The sequence below is a fragment of the Psammomys obesus genome, unplaced genomic scaffold (assembly GCF_907164565.1).
Source record: "Psammomys obesus unplaced genomic scaffold, mPsaObe1.curated_primary_1811, whole genome shotgun sequence".
NCBI classification, from domain to species: Eukaryota; Metazoa; Chordata; class Mammalia; order Rodentia; family Muridae; genus Psammomys; species Psammomys obesus.
In genome coordinates, this window is record NW_026596040.1 from 30,684,680 (window position 1) to 30,703,007 (window position 18,328).

Consider the following 18,328-nt stretch of genomic DNA (forward strand, 5'->3'; position numbering starts at 1 on the left):
CCTGTGCTCAGATTTTTTGGTTCTGTTGCTCTCCTTGTGGAGTTCCTGTCCTCTCCAGATCTTACTGTTTCCCACTTCTTTCATAAGATTCCCTGCACTCTGTCCAAAGGTTGCCCATAAGTCTCAGCATCTGCATTGATAGTCTGCAGGGCAGAGCCTTTCAGAGGTCCTCTGTGTCAGGCTCCTGATTTGTTCCCTCTTTTCTCCATCTTCTGATGTCCATCCTCTTTGCCTTTCTGGATAGGAATTGAGCTTTAGTAACAATTTCTATTGTGAGATTATCTTTCTAATATGACAGAAAGACATTAAATCTAGTACCCTCCTCTAGCTCCCCACCATAAGTCCCTTTCCACACAATTGTCAACATAAAAATAAAAAGTGATAAAAACTGGTAAAGAGGTAAAACAAATGATAAATGTGCTTATGACATCAGACCACTCCTTCAAGATAAAGTGATAAAGATTCTCAGGGACTAACTATGTGGCCAAGAACTCTAAATTAAAACTATCTCATGAAATGAGTATTCACTGGTTTTCTCTGTCCTGGGCTTTTCTCCATCATTAACTAGACGTTATGTATTATTCACTCAATGAAATTTGGGGATTATTCACATTCCCAAAGTACTGGGTTTTGTTTTTAAGACATGGCTTCTCCATGTAGCTTTGTCTTGCTTTGTAGACCAGGCTGGCCTCAAACTCACAGTGATCTACCTGTCTCTGCCTCTGTGAATGCTGGCATTAAAGGCCACCTGGCTTCAAAATACTGGTATTTTAACTCATGGTCATTTGTCATAGCTGATGACTAACTGGTATCCTCTGCGCAAAGTTAGGTCCTAAAAAAGATATAGATGTATAAAACATAATTGCATGGTCTACTTATTTATGAACTTGACTTGATTTCTACAGTTATACCTCTTTGTCATTTTTTAATCTTAAATTCCATCCTGATTAATAGAGAACTGATGCAACTTTCCTGCAGTTATTTTGTGCAGGAATTTTCTTGGAGCTGAAACAAGATTCAGAAAGTAAACTCGAGAATCCCAGGAAGTTCCTGAAATTTCACACACACACACACACACACACACACACACACACACACACACCACACACACACACACACGTAAATATATATATATATATATATATATATATATATATATATATATATATATATGGCTGCATCTTCCTCCTCAAGATTATATAAACAATAAATATTGATGAGAAAGTGAGACACTCCAATATTACAAATTTTCCAGATATTTTTCATTCATTCTGGGATGGACTTTTGGTGATACAGCTATTGCTGAGCTGTATACACTGTTGTAATATTTTGTCCATATTACTATAAATAACTGTTGTAATATTTTGTCCATATTACTATAAATAACCCAAGTAAATGAATTGGTTCACTAAGGTGGAATTTTGGTAATCATGTTACTTTGGTTTGCTACCGCTCCCATTCATCTGGGATGAATACACATTTATGTTTTCCCAGGAACAGTGTCACATAATAACCCATAGCACAGTTTTAGAATGACTTCCCCTCTCATTCTATGCCTCTGATCCTGCCTGCCTTGTGTGCAGAGCATTGACCTAAAGCTATCTAAATGATCAACACCCTGATGACGGTCCATCAGAAGTGGTTGGCCCAAGTTTGTGCCTTTTTAAATAAAATAATCTATAATTCTATAATTTGTAATCTGAAAGCAGGAAAAATGAGTAACTCCAGTTCACCCAAACTTGAGGAATCATTCTTAAAAAGGAGATTTTGCATTAGCATTACATTTTAGGTGAATATCGTCTCCTATAGGCTGGCACTTTAAAGTATTAGGATCAAGCAGACTGAGCTAAAGGTTAGGCTGTGGCTGTTTTCCCAGTAAGTAAGCTTGCTCTGCTTTCTTTCATAACACTTTGACATTGCTCTCCCTACTCTGCTGATAGGCAGCAGGTCCACACCAGCATGGCCTAACTGTTCTCATTGTTTTCATTGATTGCCAGGTGCCTTGCTAGTTGTTCAGTGTGTTTAGTGCTGCTCCAGTCCCTGGAGAACTTGGAGAGGAAACAGAGGAAAAAAGCTGAAAAATCATTCCTGATTCCTGAAACAGCTTTAAGGTAAGTTACTTTTACAGTGACTTAGGATCATCCAACATCTTCTCAGCAGAGAGAGGTTTACCACCAATCTAGAGTTGTAAGTCTGCCATTCCCACTAACCCTTAGTAAGTGTCACCTCTACAGGGCCCCACTTTCTCTCTATGCCTTCTGGGACTTCAATTACCAGAGAGGTATTTTTATCAGCCCTACTCAAGTGATGTCTCTTGCTGACCCAATACCCTATATCAACTGTGCAAATAAATTTGAAGAACAGTGCTGCCATTATGGAAACAAATGTGCAATTGTTTATTTTCAAATATGTAAATTTAAGATAGTTTTAACATTTTTGGTTGTTGTCTGAAACTAGCAGACATGGGACAATATTATCAGTTGCAGTGATCTCGCGAACCACGAATAATTATTTATTTAAATAAGTTTGGTTCTTGAGAGAGAAGACACTTAACTTCTGGTAGCAATGGATATCTTATATTTTAGTTAGTGTTTGATTTCTACCAGGACACACAGGTAAAAGAATTCTCCCCATCATACTTGAAGATGTCCTGCAAAACCGGGTTATGATTAAGGCTTAATTGAGAACATTTGTTCAAATTTTCTTGTAGGTACACAACTTTACAGAAGCATTTCTGGAAAAATAGTCTTGAATGTCATGACATAAAATGAGACTGGAAATTATGTCAGTGTGTTTGATTAAGTGTTCTCCTAGTTTAACAAAGAAAATACCATAAAAACTGAGAATTTTACCAGTTATCAGACCCAGGCTTTCGTTATGCTGCAATAACACAAGAAAGTCCTTAGATAACCCCCCTTTTCACATGTTCTTGTGTAGTGTGTATGTGTGCAAGTTCAAGTATGTATATGTGTTTGTTGTGTATGTGCAAGTATGCTTGCAAGTATGGGCACCTGTTTATTTGTAGAGGCCAGAGGAAGGCCTTGTGTGTCCTCATCTATCATTCTCTGCCTTCGGTTTTTTTTTTTTTTTTTGAGGCAGGGTCTCTCATTCAATCTGGAGTCCTATGTTTTTTGGCTAAGCTAATGCTGGGATCCCAACTCCAGCCCCATGCTCAGAGGATGGGTACTTTTACCCCTGGAGCCGTCTCTCCAGCCCCTTACTTATCCTTTCTTACAGACAATGAGGAAAACATCACACCATTTGTTTTGTAAACTTCCATGTTTTGAAAAAGATTATTATTTGGGGCTAAAGGCAATATATGCAGAAAAGCAGGACCAAATCAACTTTGAGAAGAAACAAGAACCAGGAACAGAATTTTCCATGATGAATCAATTAAGGTTGCTTTCAGGTTATTAATTAGATACATGAGACTCTTGATCTTACTTGATAGTTCACAACATTTTCTAACATGTTAGTCTGGCAATGCTAGATGTCACTTTGCTCATCATAATTAATAAGGTATGATTTTGTCATTAAGGAAAGGCAACTGTTACCTCTTTGTAATGTCTCAATTTTAATCCTTCGTTCTGTGTAAGGCGTCTGTTTGTCTAGGCTGGCGGCCTACAAATTGAATTGTGCGCTGGCTTCTATTTAGAAGGGAAACAAAGTGTAACAAACAGAGGTCAAAACCATTGTAAGATTACTGTGAAACTCGCAAGCACAGTCAGCTAAGAGCCTTTTTACTGTACGTGCCCGAGGTTGGCTGTTTAGTTTGTAACTGTGGGCACACTGGTAGAGCCAACTGTGGTTGATCAGCCTACCTCTTGCTTTAGCAGCTGGCTGAGGTTGGCTCTGAAAAATAGTCTCCATTCTTCACATAACACATGACTTCTTGGCCAGTTACTACATGATAACCTCAGCCTAAAAGATAACTACAGCCCCCGCCAGCTCCCTGACTGTGTCCTTACATGTGCTCAGAACGCTCAAAGTACCTGGAACCCTCGGGATTTATCATCAGATACCCAGTCACATGTGGACTGTGATGGTGAAGCCTCAACCTCTAAGACCTCAAACTCTTTCTCAAGGACGGGCTTACTAGATTCTACTGCAATGAGAGCCAGTGCCATATCTGTGAGAGCGACCACATGCTCAGACATGGAGTCTGACTCTCTAAGCCCAAGATCTGTGGTGTAATAGGGGCCTAAACCAAGGCAGCTCTAACAACTCCAGGTCGTCTGGTCCCATCCACATGAGTTGCTGCAGCTTTAAGTTCCTTTTCCCCAAACTGTCCCTACAAGTCTGTTTTTAACTGTGGATTTTTGCTTCATATAAGCAAGAAGCTATGCTTCCTGGGAAGGCCGTGAAAGCCAAGCCCAAAGTGACTGACAGGCCGTAATTAATGGTTTTCACAGCAGTGTATGCTCTCACCCCTGACATCCAGATCAAACAACGCTACCTTAAAGTGATTTGTAAGATACTTGTAAGTTTTCCAGAAAGTTTTTTTTTCCACTAAGACTAGTATTTACACCCTTTTCTTTGCATACACTATAAACAAGTTCAGACATTGTTTATAAAGAAGAGATTGGTGGCTGTAATGCTACTTTACATAGATGCAAAACTAGTAAAACACAACAACATGATGATCTTACCTAAGAAAATATGAAACAATGATGGATTTACAGCTGGGTAAAATTCAGAATATTTGGGTAACAGCTTAGTGACTAATGTCTAGAATAAACAGCAGAAGTCTGTAACAAGAGGGAACTCAGCAGAAGCTGGAATGGGAAGGGAAATAAGGATGGGGATCAGATGTGGGGAGAACAGGGGTGGGAGGAGAGAGGACTGGGAATAAGAAGGGAAACTGGGGAGGGACATTTCTTGGTCAAGCTGGAGACCTGCTACAGGGTAGGCTCCAGGAAGGATATGGGTGTGATCCTCGCTAAGACTCCTCACAGGGTTGGGGTACATGAAAACTGAGGTGACCACCTCCTAGCCAGGCAGGACTAGAAGAAGGAAGGGATCAACAACCCACTGACAAAACCTGTGATCTAAAAATTACCCTGCCTACAAGAAGTGTAGGGATAACCAGGGGACAAAGATAGAGGGAAAGTCCAAAGAATAATTGGCCCAACCTGAGCCCCACCCCATGGTAGAGAACCAGCCCCTGACACTAATAATGATACTTTGCTATGCTTGCAGACAGATGCCTAATTTGACTGTCCTCCAGAAGGCTCCAGCCAATAGTAAATTGAGACAGATGCTGGGACTTGGCAGCCAAGCATGGGGCGGGCTCTGACAGTCCTGCAGAAGTGTTGGGGAAAAGATGGAAGGACCTGGAGGGGCCAGGAACCTCATGAGAAGACCAATAGAGACACTAACGTAGTCCCATGGAAGCTTTCAGAGACTGACTCATCAACTAAGGAGCATGTGTGGTCTGGACCTAGGCCCTCTTGCACACACGTAGCTGATGAGCAACTTGGTCTTCATAAGAGGCACCTGGCGAGTGGAAGGGGGCTGTTTCTAACATGGACTGTATTGCCTGCTTTTGGATCACTCCCCCTGGCAGGCTGCCTTGCCTGGCCTCAGGGGATAAAGATATATGCAGTCCTGATATGACTTGATGTGCTGGGGAAGGTTAATACTGGGGGCAGGGTGACTGGAAAGAGGGGAGGGAAGCGGAACCCTCTGGATGTAAAGTAAACAAACTAATATAAAATTTAAAAGACAAACACAAAAACAAAAACAAAAAATTCACCAAGGGAAAAATAAGACTCAATATGGTTCTAATCATCTAGGGAAATTTTTTGGAATAGATTACATCTCTCACTTTTATGTTTCATATAACAAAGTCATAACAAAGAAAGCTTTGCACATCTCAGTGAGGGACACCAGAAGGGACACAGAGAACAGGTAGGCTGGACAAGGAGATGCATAGTATATCCTCAAACTTGTTTAATAACCAAAAGTACATATGGAGAGCAAGAGGCAGCTGCTCATACAGGGGACATTTCTAAGCTTTAGCAAAGAAAGAGCTAGAGACAGAGAGCTATACTTAACACAGGGTGAAGAAAAGCAGGCCAGAGAAAGAGAGAGAGAGAGAGAGAGAGAGAGAGAGAGAGAAACTTCCCTAAATGTAGTCAATCACTTGATATCTTTATAATTCAATCAATGGAAAGCATTTTACATATTACTGAAACCTATAAAATAAATATCACCTGAAAACCGTTTTTCAGCTCTTTCAGAACATCCACGGTGCATTTTGTTATGCTTTGGTAGACTGTTCTTATGTTTAAATTGTATTGAATTTAATCATGGCAATGCCAGCATAAAGCTGATGAAAATTAAGAAAGCTGATTTGGACTGAAATGAATAGTACCTTGGTATCAGTTATTAAAGCATGATATTATTCAAGCCAGATGGACTTACTCAATCGCTTTAGAAACCTCTGAGGATCCCATGTTCCAGGCCAGAGAGCTGTGATTTGTCCTGTTTCGCAAGGTGGCTGGGAGACAGCATCAATGACTTGAGTCATAGGAAAAGGGATGGGTGTTGTTATACTCACAAAGTGGGAGCTGCTGGCCTATTTAATATGTCCTTCTAGCTTAGCAACAATAATAAGCGTATAGAATCATATACACTGTGTTCTCCCTGTGTCTTCCAGAGCTAAAGTGGTATCATTAGCCGAAGTAGAGCACTGCTTATGGAAAATAAAATTATGAAGAAGTCACCATTTGAACAGGGTTGCTCATTCTCCCTGCACACTTTGAGGCCACCCTGAGAAATAATATCCGGTCTCACAGATGTTCGCAACCACCTCCTGCCATTACTTTTAATTCGCACCATTATGAATTCTCAACTGGCATTTTCCTGAATAGGTCCAGTTAAATGGCCTTGGACATATAACTCAAGTGGTTTTTGTTTGTTTTGCTTTTTTGTTTTTTTGTTTTTTGCACTGGGTATTATTCATCCAGCGAATTCTTTATTAGAATCAAGACAGCACGTTTACCTTCGTAAGACTTCTCTCCCTTCCCTCTTCCGATCTTTAGGGCCCACTCGTGTTACTGTTTCCCTGATCTGACGTTTCCCCCAGTTTTGTAATCATTAATCTAGGCTGCGATCTTTTCATTTCTATTCCTAACTGACCTTTCTCCACCTTAAACCCCTCACACTTAGCTTCGTTCTTGTGACTCCAGCCTTCTAAGGATGAGTTCAATGAATTCACAGCTCACAGTCACCTGCTCACAGAACCTTACGGGCTCCCTTTGAGAGCAGAGACACCTGGCCGGTTCATTTTACAAGGAAGGTGCCAAACGCAGTGCTGTGGCCACACAGAAAGCCACACAGTGTTGTTTAAGTCAACAAACTCGGATGGACTAAGATTGTGTTGAAGATTAAATTACAATTGTCAGTCCTAAAGTGGTGAAAACCCAGTGCTTGAGGGGGAGGTCCAGGCACTTGGATGGCAGCTCATAGTTCAGTGAATCATGTAGGTGCTTTTTGTGCACTCTGGAATCAGGAAAATACCAAACTGCTTATGTTGTTCCTTTATGTGGGGATCTTTGGGTGGGGGTGGAAGGGTGGGGAAATGGGGAAGCAGAGGTTTCAGTCTATCTGAGGAGGTGCCTGAATCAGTAGATAGCCAGTTTCTGGTTGCAATAAATGGCATTGTTAATTTTAACTAAGTTGACATTTCCCTTAAAATTCACACTAAAATTTTCAGTCAGAATGTGTGCTGTTCAAAGAATGTCAATAATTCTTCGATTGCTCATGTTGTGTTTATCCTTTTGATCTGGTGGCCATGCACACAGCACATCTTAACCATGGGAAAAATCAATTTGAGAACAGCTTTGAGGTATTTTTAGCTCTCATATTCCAATTTATATGTTTTTAAAAGCACAATTTTTGAAAAATAACACAATAAAAATATTTCTACCAGTTATAAAATATTGCTCCACAAACGGTACATTTTAAGGATACTTAGCCAACATTCACGAGTTTTTAAATGAATGTTCTATTAATTTTAAATTAACAAAGTAATGGGTTTCATTGTGGTATTTCATACACATATCATTTCCATCTAACTCATCCCCTTTCCCTATTACTCTCTCCCTGCTTCTTTGTAGTTCAATTCTTAAGATTTTAGATATGAATCAATTTCAGACTCTAAAAAGCTAAAGAAGGAAACAGATACAGAACACACTTACTCAACTCAGTGTCTTCAATCCAAAAATTTATACTTTTGGAAAGAGCATAGCAAGGAATGTATACTCTCTGTTAGGGGAAAAATGATCTGTCTCAATTTGTGTTGATAGTAGCATTCAAAAAGAGAGAAATTGGCCAGGTAGATGACTTTTATCCTAACACTTGGGAGACAGAAGCAGGCAGATCTCTGAGGCCAGCCTAGTCTACAAAGCAAGTTCAGGGGCAGCCAAGCCTACACAGAGAAACTCTATCTTAAAAAAAAAATGTGCAGAGAGAGGGAAGGAGAGAAAGAGAGAAAGAAAGAGAGAGACATTCCTCTAAGTTGTTACTAGAAATAATTATGATCTGTTTGGTTGTTGCAAGCTAGCAATCTATTAGTTTCTAGCCATAAGAAATTTTATTTTAAGTATTCATAACTGCCAAAATTATACAAATAAGTGCCTTGATGTTTAAGATAAATGAGATGTTCAAAGTCATGTGGGCAAAGCACAGTGGGAGTTAAAACAGAAAATTGTATCGAGGGATATTTAAATTTACATATATGTGTGTTTGAATGGTACTAGAATTTTCATTTTACATTAATTCTTGTTCTCAAAGTGAGAAGTCTTTTCTCTGTAGTTGCCTGAATGTCTTTTGCATTGATTTTAAGAATCTACTTCAGTTCTCTGGACCACCGAGGCTAGGTCTCATGACTGCATTTCACTAAAGTTCTAATATGGCTTCCTGTAGTCTTTCATAGAGAAACCATGCCACTGGGTTGAGTGACACAGGAAATATAAGCTCAGAGCTTCTCAAGTTTGCAGAGAGATCCACATCTGTAGGCTGCTATGACTCTACCCAGTGAAGTACCAACAAATATCTTGGACAAAAAACCTTTCCCTATGCTCTTTATAATCTTAATGAATTGTCATCAAGCCTGTCAATTCCCAGCATTGGCAGTGACAAGGACAGCATTCAAATTAAGGATAATAGCAAGAATTACCACTGAGTTACACATCCTTCTATTGTCCACTTGGTTCTCCTATTGGCAAAGTGAGAAACTAAGTTAAACAAAGGACATATGGAGAGATGGTACAGGCTAATTTCAAAACAAGCACCCAATGTTATTCTCAGGAAATCCTGGGCCAAAATGAATTTGTAAATGGATCCCTCCTGAGATAACTACTGAGTGGCCTCCACCAGCTAGCATCCATTTCCAACTGAAGATTAAAAAGTAGGGCTTGCCTTCCAATTGTGGGATCGGGACACCAATCCATTCACAAAACCTTAGATGTGCAGTCTGTCCTGCCTACAAGATGTGCAGGGGTAAAACGATGGAGCAGAAATCGAGAGAGAGACCAACCAATGATTGGCCCAGCTGAGGCTCATGCCACGAGAGGACCCACCCTGACACTGTTAATGATAACTCTTCTGTGCTTGCACACAGGAGTCTAACATAACTGTCCTCAGAGAGGCATCATGCAGAAACTGATGGAAAGAGATGCAGAGACTCATAGCCAAACTTTAGGTGGACCTTGGGAAATCCCATGGAAGAGGAGGAAGGACTGAAGGATGAAAAGGTGTCCAAACAGTCAAGGATACCACAAGGAAGTATGCAAAACCCACTACCTTGGGCATTGTTTGCTTTTGGACACCCTTTCCCCTAACTATAATTGGAACTTAATGTACTCAGTACAAAGGAAGGTTAAACAAAGACTTGTGGCTTAACCTACTAAAATAATTTCCCTTTCATAGAGTTTCTCTCATTCCTCACACTCTCCTTCCGTTCTTTTTACCTAAACCAGCTCTATACCTTAAATGTACAGATGCAGTGATAGAACTGGGGAATAGGGAAGGAAGAGAGAAGGAAATAAACATGAAGCAAGACATGCAGACTCCCCAGCTTCAGAGCTGCAGAGTAGAGCAATCAACAGCACCCTGTATTTCGCACAGGAAAAAAGTCATGGTCTTGAGATGGATTGCCATGGCCTTTACACACACTGCCCAGTGCTGGCAAGGTTTGCTTAATGACAGGGTAAACTTAACTGTTTGCTGTAAATCACCAAGCATGTGCCTATATCTGCCTTCAGTGAAACAGCCTTACCTATCTAAAAGATTTCTCCACATTTGAATATTAAACAGCTGTATAAGACGGTGCTAACCTAATTTGCTTTGAACTGTTTTGTGTATCATAACTAAACATTTCACCATCACTTCCTAAGTTTTTATCTAGACTACCTACCAACTCTTCTACATGCTATGCCCTCAGATATGTTCCATCACATCTTTCAAATAAAGCTGGGAGGCCATTTGATTGCATTTAATGTAATTTCTCAGTGGAGGCCATGTCTCCAACACCCCTAGTAAATAATTGTTGCATGTCATCCTTCTTGGCCTTGTCCACTCCCAGCAATGATTTCCCATTGGGGACACTCCAGAACTCACCCGTGCTCCCTACCCCACACACCACCTCCTGGTTTCTACTCTCCACTCTCTTCTCTCAGGTTCTTGAGTGCATCATGCTCATCCGGTCTCCACTGGCATTCTGTGTCTGCACAGAAATGTCCTTTTACCATCACTGTTCTTTTCCCATTTAAAGACACTCCCTCTCCTGGTGATGAATCCTAGCAGTTTCTCTTCTCATTTCTTCCAGTCTTCTATTGTGAACACTGTTTTCTTTTATTCAGAGAGAAGAATGCAAAATCTAACTTGGGCCTGGTGCATTAAGTGGGAGGCGCATGTGGGCAATGTGATGAAGTATAAAAGGAAGCCAGGGATGGCATTCAGTATTAGCTCAAGCACGCGGGAGCCCTGGTTCAGTGTCCAGCATCAGACTGTGAGGGTGGGACAGAAAGGTGATTTTCACTTTCTCAGTTTCTCTCACATTGATTCAACAATGCAAGACACTCCCTCATTCACTGCCTTATTCTGAAAAAAAAAATGTTTAAGGAATTGATGGCTCTTTTTAGCACTTATACCAAGCTCACTCTTGCTCAAAGTTATGCTGAGAACTCACACACAGCACCGTTCTAAGAATTTCTGATTCTACTGTTCTACCAACACATCTTAAAATTAATTTTATTATAGCCAGAATGTAGCCTCCTAAGTTTTTCTGGTGCTCTCTAGTTTCTATTTTTCTTGTGGGTAGGTGAAAACCTACTTACAAAATTTTGTATTAGTGTTTCTGAATGTGTTATGTGGAGAAGTCCATCTCTTGTCAAAGTTTTCCATGTCTCCACCTTGACATGCATGATCACACTCTTCTCATCTCAGTCTTTATCTTAGCAACATCTGGCACCACTGGCCCTTCTGTAAAACCTCCTGTCTTAGAGTCTATTGAGCGCATTTGAAAGACTCTAACTAGCAGTGTTTTCAAAGCAAAGACTCATGACCAAACCTTTGGCAGAGTACAGGGAATCATAAGAAAGAAGGGGAGTTAGTCTGATGAGGAAAGGATAGGAGCTCCACAAGGACCAAACATATCTGGGCACAGGGTCTTTTCTGAGACTGACATGCAACCAAGGACCATGTATGAATGTAACCTATAACCTCTGCTCAGATGTAGCCTGTGGTAGCTCAGTAACCAATTGGTTTACCATAGTGAGGGGAACAAGGACTATTTCTAACAGGAACTCAATGACTGGCTCTTTGGCCTCCCCACCCCCCAAGGGAGGAACAGTCCTGTTAGGCCACAGAGGAGAGCTTTGCAGCCAGTCCTGAAGATACCTGATAAAACAGGATCAGATGAATGGGGATGAGGTCCCCCCTATTAGTGGACTTGGCAAGGGGCACAGTGGAGATGAAGGAGGGAAGGAGGGACTGGGAGGAAATGAGGGATCGGGAATGGCTGGGATACAGAGTTAATTAAATGTAACTGATAAGAAAAAAATAAAATTAAAAAAAAAGAAAAAAAAAACCCTCCTGTCTTGTGTTCATGATGACAGTGTTATCTGATAACTGTCCTGTCTCTTGACTAGTTTTCTGATAATTTCAGTTGTAAGATCTCTCAGTGTTAAAATCAGGTTAGAGATCAGTTCTCAGATCTGGAGCTCAGTCTCACCCTCACTCTCTCCCACTGATGTCTTGAAGACCTTGGGTCTAGTCATGTGTTGGCCTAGCTGTTGTAGATGAAAAAAAAAAAAATCCCAACTGGCTGTTTCCACCCAGAAACTTGAAAATACTTCAGACATTGGTAACAGCACCTTCACCTCCCTTTTGAGCCTTTTCATTCCCTGTCTTTACAAGTCTTAGGAAACAGCCTTATCATCTACACAGATTTTGTTCTTTGTGCATGTTGACCATCATTTTCAATCACTCCTACCCTTTGCCTGGTTTGTTAGTAAGCCCTGTCAGCTCTGCTCTTAAATAATCTCCGAATGGATCTGCTTGTATCTGAGACCATGCTAAGCTATACTGCTGCCATTGCTGGCCAACAAAAGTAGCCTCATCTCTATTCTTTCTTCTACTGTGTTCTTATTACAATCCATTGTCTTCAAGGAAGCCAGAGAGGTAGCTTTAAAAATGTCACCTCATTAGATGTACGATGCTTTTAAAACATAGTCACAATAATTTTTTTTAAGTGATGAGCTTCAATTTTATCAGTTCACAGTGTATCTAGTATTTCCCAGATTATTCAGGGGACTGATTTCAAGACCCCCCCAAAATACCTGAATGCATAGAAGCATCAGCCTTTACAGACAATTACACAGTCTGTGCACACAACCTGCACAAGCATTATATATTTCAAATAGATACCTTAAACCATCTCTGGAATAGTCATAACCAACATAGTGCAAAGGACATGTAATTAGCTGTTACAGTAGAAATCATGATGAGAAAGGTCATGTACATGCTCTGCATATGTACGCAAAATTTAGTCTCAGATATTTTTATTTAAAGATGGTTGAGTCAGGCGTGGTGGTGCACGCCTGTAATCCCAGCACTTGGGAAGGCAGAGACAGGTGGATCTCTGTGAGTTCAAGGCTAGCCTGGTCTACAAAGTAAGCCCAGGATGGCCAGGGCTGCAGAGAGAACCCCTTTCCCTAAAAACAAACAAAACACAAGAGTAAAGATGGTTGAACACGTGGACATAGAACTCACCCACAAAGAGAACCAACTGTAAGCATATATTGAGATGTCACATTGTTCCTGACAAAAACATATAACTATTACATTACAGTAAAACAAGTCTCTCCCTGGGGCTTTTCTTGACTAGTGTCGTTGTTTTTGCCCCTTACCATACTTGCCTTAATATTAAACCTTGTAAGATTATTAACGTGTTTGCTTCTCTCTGCCCTCTCTAGGATGTAATGTGTAGATAGCAAAGCCCTTCTGTCTTATTAGCTCTTCTTACCCATGCTGCTAAGAAGAATATTAATATTCATAATATGCTCAGCAAATATTTGTTGGAAAATATTTCACAGACTATTTGGTATGGCTCTGTCTTATTTCACCTAGAGTGAAAACCGAAAACCAACTATTTATTAGCATCTTCAGAGGCTTCTTTGACCTGGCCCTATCAGTGCCTCACCCAGGAAACATGACTGGAAAATCCCAGCTCCCTGGCTTTCGGTCTGGAATAGTCTCCAAAGGTTCACTCCCTCCCTTGCTCCAGATAGACACTGAAATAACCTTTCAGAAGGGCTCGCCCTGGTACTTAATTTGCAACCTGGCACGCCTGCCTCTTCCCCCACACCACCCAAACTTATGAAATAACTCTCGCCTGCTGTTTCTCTTCAGCACCTGAGAGTCAAATGTCATGGATGTAGCCTGTTCATCTTGTCAGCTCTTTGTCTCCGGGTAAGTAGCAAGATGCACAGGGTTAGGGATGTTTGATTATGTTGTCCATGTCTGTCTACAGAAAGCCTACAATAGGACTTGGTGCCCTGAGGAATATTTATTCAATAAATGAACAAGCAGCTGAATACATTATTTTCTCAAGATACTGAGCAAGTTAAAAATATTGAATTTATGGAAGAATTCTTTTAACCATTGCTTAAACAAAAAGCTACTATACACTTTGCTCTTTTAAGGAGGGAGAGATGCTCAATGCTTGAAGAACAGCTATAATGACTGAGAAGGGCCTGAAGCCAGCTAAGTATATAGTGCTAAAAACAGGTCCACCTAGTAATGTTACCACTTCCTGTGTCTACAGAATATCCACTCCATACCATATATACCTAATCATGAAGAAAAACAATTGTTCTCCTTTGGCAGTCATCTCTACAAATAATTCATAGCAAACATCTGGTTTGCCCTGTCTCTTTTTATTGGAATTGTTCTCCTGCATCTCAGCATTACAAGTAGTTGCTTCAGAGCTGAGCTATTGGTTAACTAGCCTTGATGAATCAACACAAGAAATTTTACTCATTGTGAGCTGAACTTTATGTGAACGGACAGTGTGCCTTTCACACACTACTGGTATCTAGGCGGAAAGCCTAGTCCCAGCCCTCTAAGAATGGGGGAAGTCAGCAGATACTGGCTGGAACCACCTGAGACTTTGGCATCCATGTGTCTAGATGAATAGTTGCGTAGTAAACACCCATCCTTAAACTGGGAGACAAAGGTAGTACACTGTGGTGCGCCATGAGTTAAGAGGATCACTTTTCTAGGCTTCCCTTCCTTATCAGGCCAAACACGCCTGTACGAGAAATGACCCATGAAGAGGGAGTGCTATGGTTTGCTCTCATTTGACAGATCCTTTTTATTGCTACTTGGCAAAGATGAGAACAGGCTTATCCAGTTTTATCTGAAATGTTTTGTTTTCCCTTTAAGAGCGACGATAGTAACAGGGCACGGCAGCCCATGGCCTGTCCTCAAGCGGAGAAGTCTCCTTAATGTTAGGATATCCGGCAAGTGCATACCTTGAGATGACCCACAGATGTCCCTGCCTCTACGAATAGTGACCTCATGTGGGCAAGGAATTATCCTTGGAAAGAAACTATGAACAGTTGCCATGGGAGCAGGCAGAGTGTCATCAGAAAAGCACTTCTCTTGTTTTATAATTTCAAACTGAACTTGGCTGTTACTTAAAAATACAGTGAACTTACCTCCTTGTAATAATGCCAATATCCATCTCTTCTACTTTTCAAAAGCTTAACCACCAACTAGTACATTACAAATAGGCAAACAAGTATGAATACAAATAAATATTCTCTCTACTTTTCAAAAGTTATAACCACCAACTAGTACAATACAATACTAGGCAAATAAGTATGAATACAAATAAATATTCTCTCAACTTTTCAAAAGTTATAACTGCTAACTAGTATGTTATATGAGTCTATGCAAATAAGTGTCAGTATAACTAAATATTGTGAACGGTGTGCATTCTCGTAAGCACACTCAAATCAAAACTCACTTCTCTGCTAATAACCCTGCAGCTACATGCAATCCATTTAAACTGGAGCCCCACAGCATTTGTTTTAGAACGTGTCACAAAAAGCTGGCTGGCAAACGCATTGCAGGTGTGCAGGCATTAACCAAACACAGCTTTTTCCTAGGAAAATCTTGGAAGTGGCTGTATTGGGACCACTTGGAATAGCACTTCCCCTCACTCAATCCCTAGATGCAGAACTTTGATTAGAATTCGAAAGTAATATGGCAAACACTGGAAGCCAGAAAGCCCTCTTCACTTTCTGTGGGTGATTCATCTCAAGGAAGTGCCAAGACAGTCCTGTCTCTTGCCTGGCCAGCCTCCCTAGGTCCTTTCCTCCTGAATGCCGCTCTCTTTCTTACTAATATTAATCGGTTTTCCCCCCTTTTTCTTTCTTTCTTCTTCTTCTTCTTCTTTTTTTTTTTTAAATAAAAATTGTCTGTCTAGTGTTCTTGTTTTGGTTTGTTTTTTGTTCTAATCAGCCATAGGATAGGCACACACGAAAGCGAAGGAGATAGAGGGAGTTTGCTAGGGACCATCCAAGCAGGCGCGACCCCCAGGTCATGCTCGCCAGGGGTTTTGCAGCGAACAGATTGGAAGGCTGCAGCTCCGGGCCTGCGCCCTTCGCGTTCCCCATCCCCACAGCTGAGCGCGGGCACCGGGAGTGGGTGGGACCGCATTCCAGCCGCCTGCCCTCCTTCCCCAACTCACCAGCCCACGGAACGGCGGGCGGCAGCGAGGGCGCTGGTGTGAGGTTTCTGGGCCCGGTCCTTCCGGAGCTCCGGGACCCGCCAGCAGCCACCGGCAGCCTCACAGAGCCACGGTCATGGGCTCGGCTCCCTGCGTCCGCAACCTGTGGCTCCGGATAGGTGCAAGGCCAGGCAGTCCCCAGCCTCTGCCTGTCGGGACTACGAGTGCCAGGGCTGGTAGCACCACCCTGAGTCCGCCCTGGAGGCTGGGATCGGGAAGGTTTGTGTGAGAAGAAGGCGTGTCTGAGTTCTAACGCGGATGTGCCTGGCTCACCTCGGGCCAGTCTGGCTGGTGACTCAACCGCTGCAATAAGAAACACACTTGGCTGCGGGTGGATTCTCCACGCTGTGGGGGTGCATGCGCTAGCGACAGACTCATTTTCATTGACTTATTTTCCTGGCTTTGCGCTGACATCTCTTTCGAAGAGCCCGGGGCAATGTAGGGAGACCATCTCTCCTACACAGCTCGCCTCCACTCAGTGGGTGTGTGCAACCTCCTAGAGCAAGGGCTCCAGATAGGGAGCAGAAAAAAGCACCTGATTAGACAGGGAATCAGAAGAAAACTGAATGTCTAAAGCTAGGGCGCAGGCAGAAGAATTAGTCCATGCCAACGGAATCCTTACTTCCTAAAGCCAAGTCAGGATCAACTGGTTACTGCTAAATAAAATAATAAACACATGGCCACTGATCAAGGTTACAGGGTTTTTCTGTGTAGACTTGGCTGTCCTGGACTCGCTTCGTAGACCAGGCTGGCCTTGAACTCACAGAGATCTTCCTGCCTCTGCCCCACTCCCCGAGTACTGGGGTTCACAGGCGTACGCCACTCCACCCAGCACAAGTATTTACTAAGTTCACAGTATGTGGCAAGTCCTATAATAAACGGGTTGAATTTTCCCATAAAGTGAAGATCCTGTGTAGCCTTTGGGCGTTACATTTTGGACATACTCTAGTGTCCCTAAATGTATAGACTCATGGTCAAGGTAAGAGCACAGGATTGAATCCACATACTCTCATTTGATGTATTACTTCAAGAAGTAAATAGCCCTAAACCTGTTGCTTGCATTCACAATAGAGTTAGGGAGATGAGGACCTAAATTTAAATGTTTAACTTATTCCTGACCTGATGCTTCGGAGTTTAAAGTACTGGTGAGTTCTGTTAGAAAGTGTTTCTTATGGAAGGCCCAAAACAAAGATAAAATTAATAGGGCCAGTCAGGGCTGCCATGCAAGTTCCCAGTCAGCCTAGGCTGCAGCTTGAGACTTCTCTCAAAAAGAAAGAAAGATGGCTCCCGGGGTGGGCGGTGGAGGTTTGTACAGTTGAAGTGAGTCAATAGCCTAGAGCAATGCCTGGCATTTTACTCTATAGTGGTGCTGGCTACCCTTACCACTTTAGTAGTACTACTGAATCTACCCCATCCTCCCAAGCTACTGTCTAATTTGTAAAACGTCTTAAAATATTTATTTTATTTTATGTACATGAGTGTTTTGCCTGCATGTATGTGTCTGTGTACATACGTGCACCCTAAGCATGCCTGTTGCTCTAGAGGGTCAGAAGAAGACATCAGCTCCCCTGGAACTGGAGCTACCATGTGCATGCTGGGAACCAAAGCCTTTCCAGGTCCTCAGAAAGATCATCAAGTGCTCTTAAACACTAAGCCACTCTCTCTAGCTCCAATACCATCTGACTCGTAAAATTGTCTCTTCTAACAGAAAAAGGCATGAGAAGTTAATAACTTTTAAAGTTCTTTTGGTGTAACTTAAGCAGTTAAAATTTCTGTCTCTTTCAACAAAGAAGCTCTGATGTGTACGCAGACATCATTGTAACTGGAAAACTCCTGGATAAAATGGCAAAATCATCACCCTTGTTTCATCCTCCTCAAGCTCCTTGCGCACAAAAATAAATCTATTTTGAACTTCTAAAAATATTTTTAAACCATAAAAGGAAATTAAAAAGACAAGAGCCATCACCAGATAAAATGTGTGTGTGTGTGTGTGTGTGTGTGTGTGTGTGTGTGTGTGTGTGT

At 41.7% G+C, this 18,328-nt stretch overlaps 1 protein-coding gene across 2 annotated transcripts in view; it reads right to left on the reverse strand.

Moving 5' to 3' along the window:
- The window catches only part of Rab27b (RAB27B, member RAS oncogene family), a 155,556-nt gene that overhangs the window by 47,237 nt on the left and 89,991 nt on the right, over positions 1-18,328 (reverse strand). Inside the window, exon 1 of one of the 2 annotated variants that reach the window (XM_055622836.1) lies at positions 16,268-16,515. The exons of the other annotated variant lie outside the window; for it this stretch is intronic. The gene's annotated coding sequence lies outside the window, so the exon portion shown is untranslated. Of the gene's footprint in view, positions 1-16,267; positions 16,516-18,328 lie in introns of those variants that run through there. 2 annotated transcript variants of the gene reach the window in all.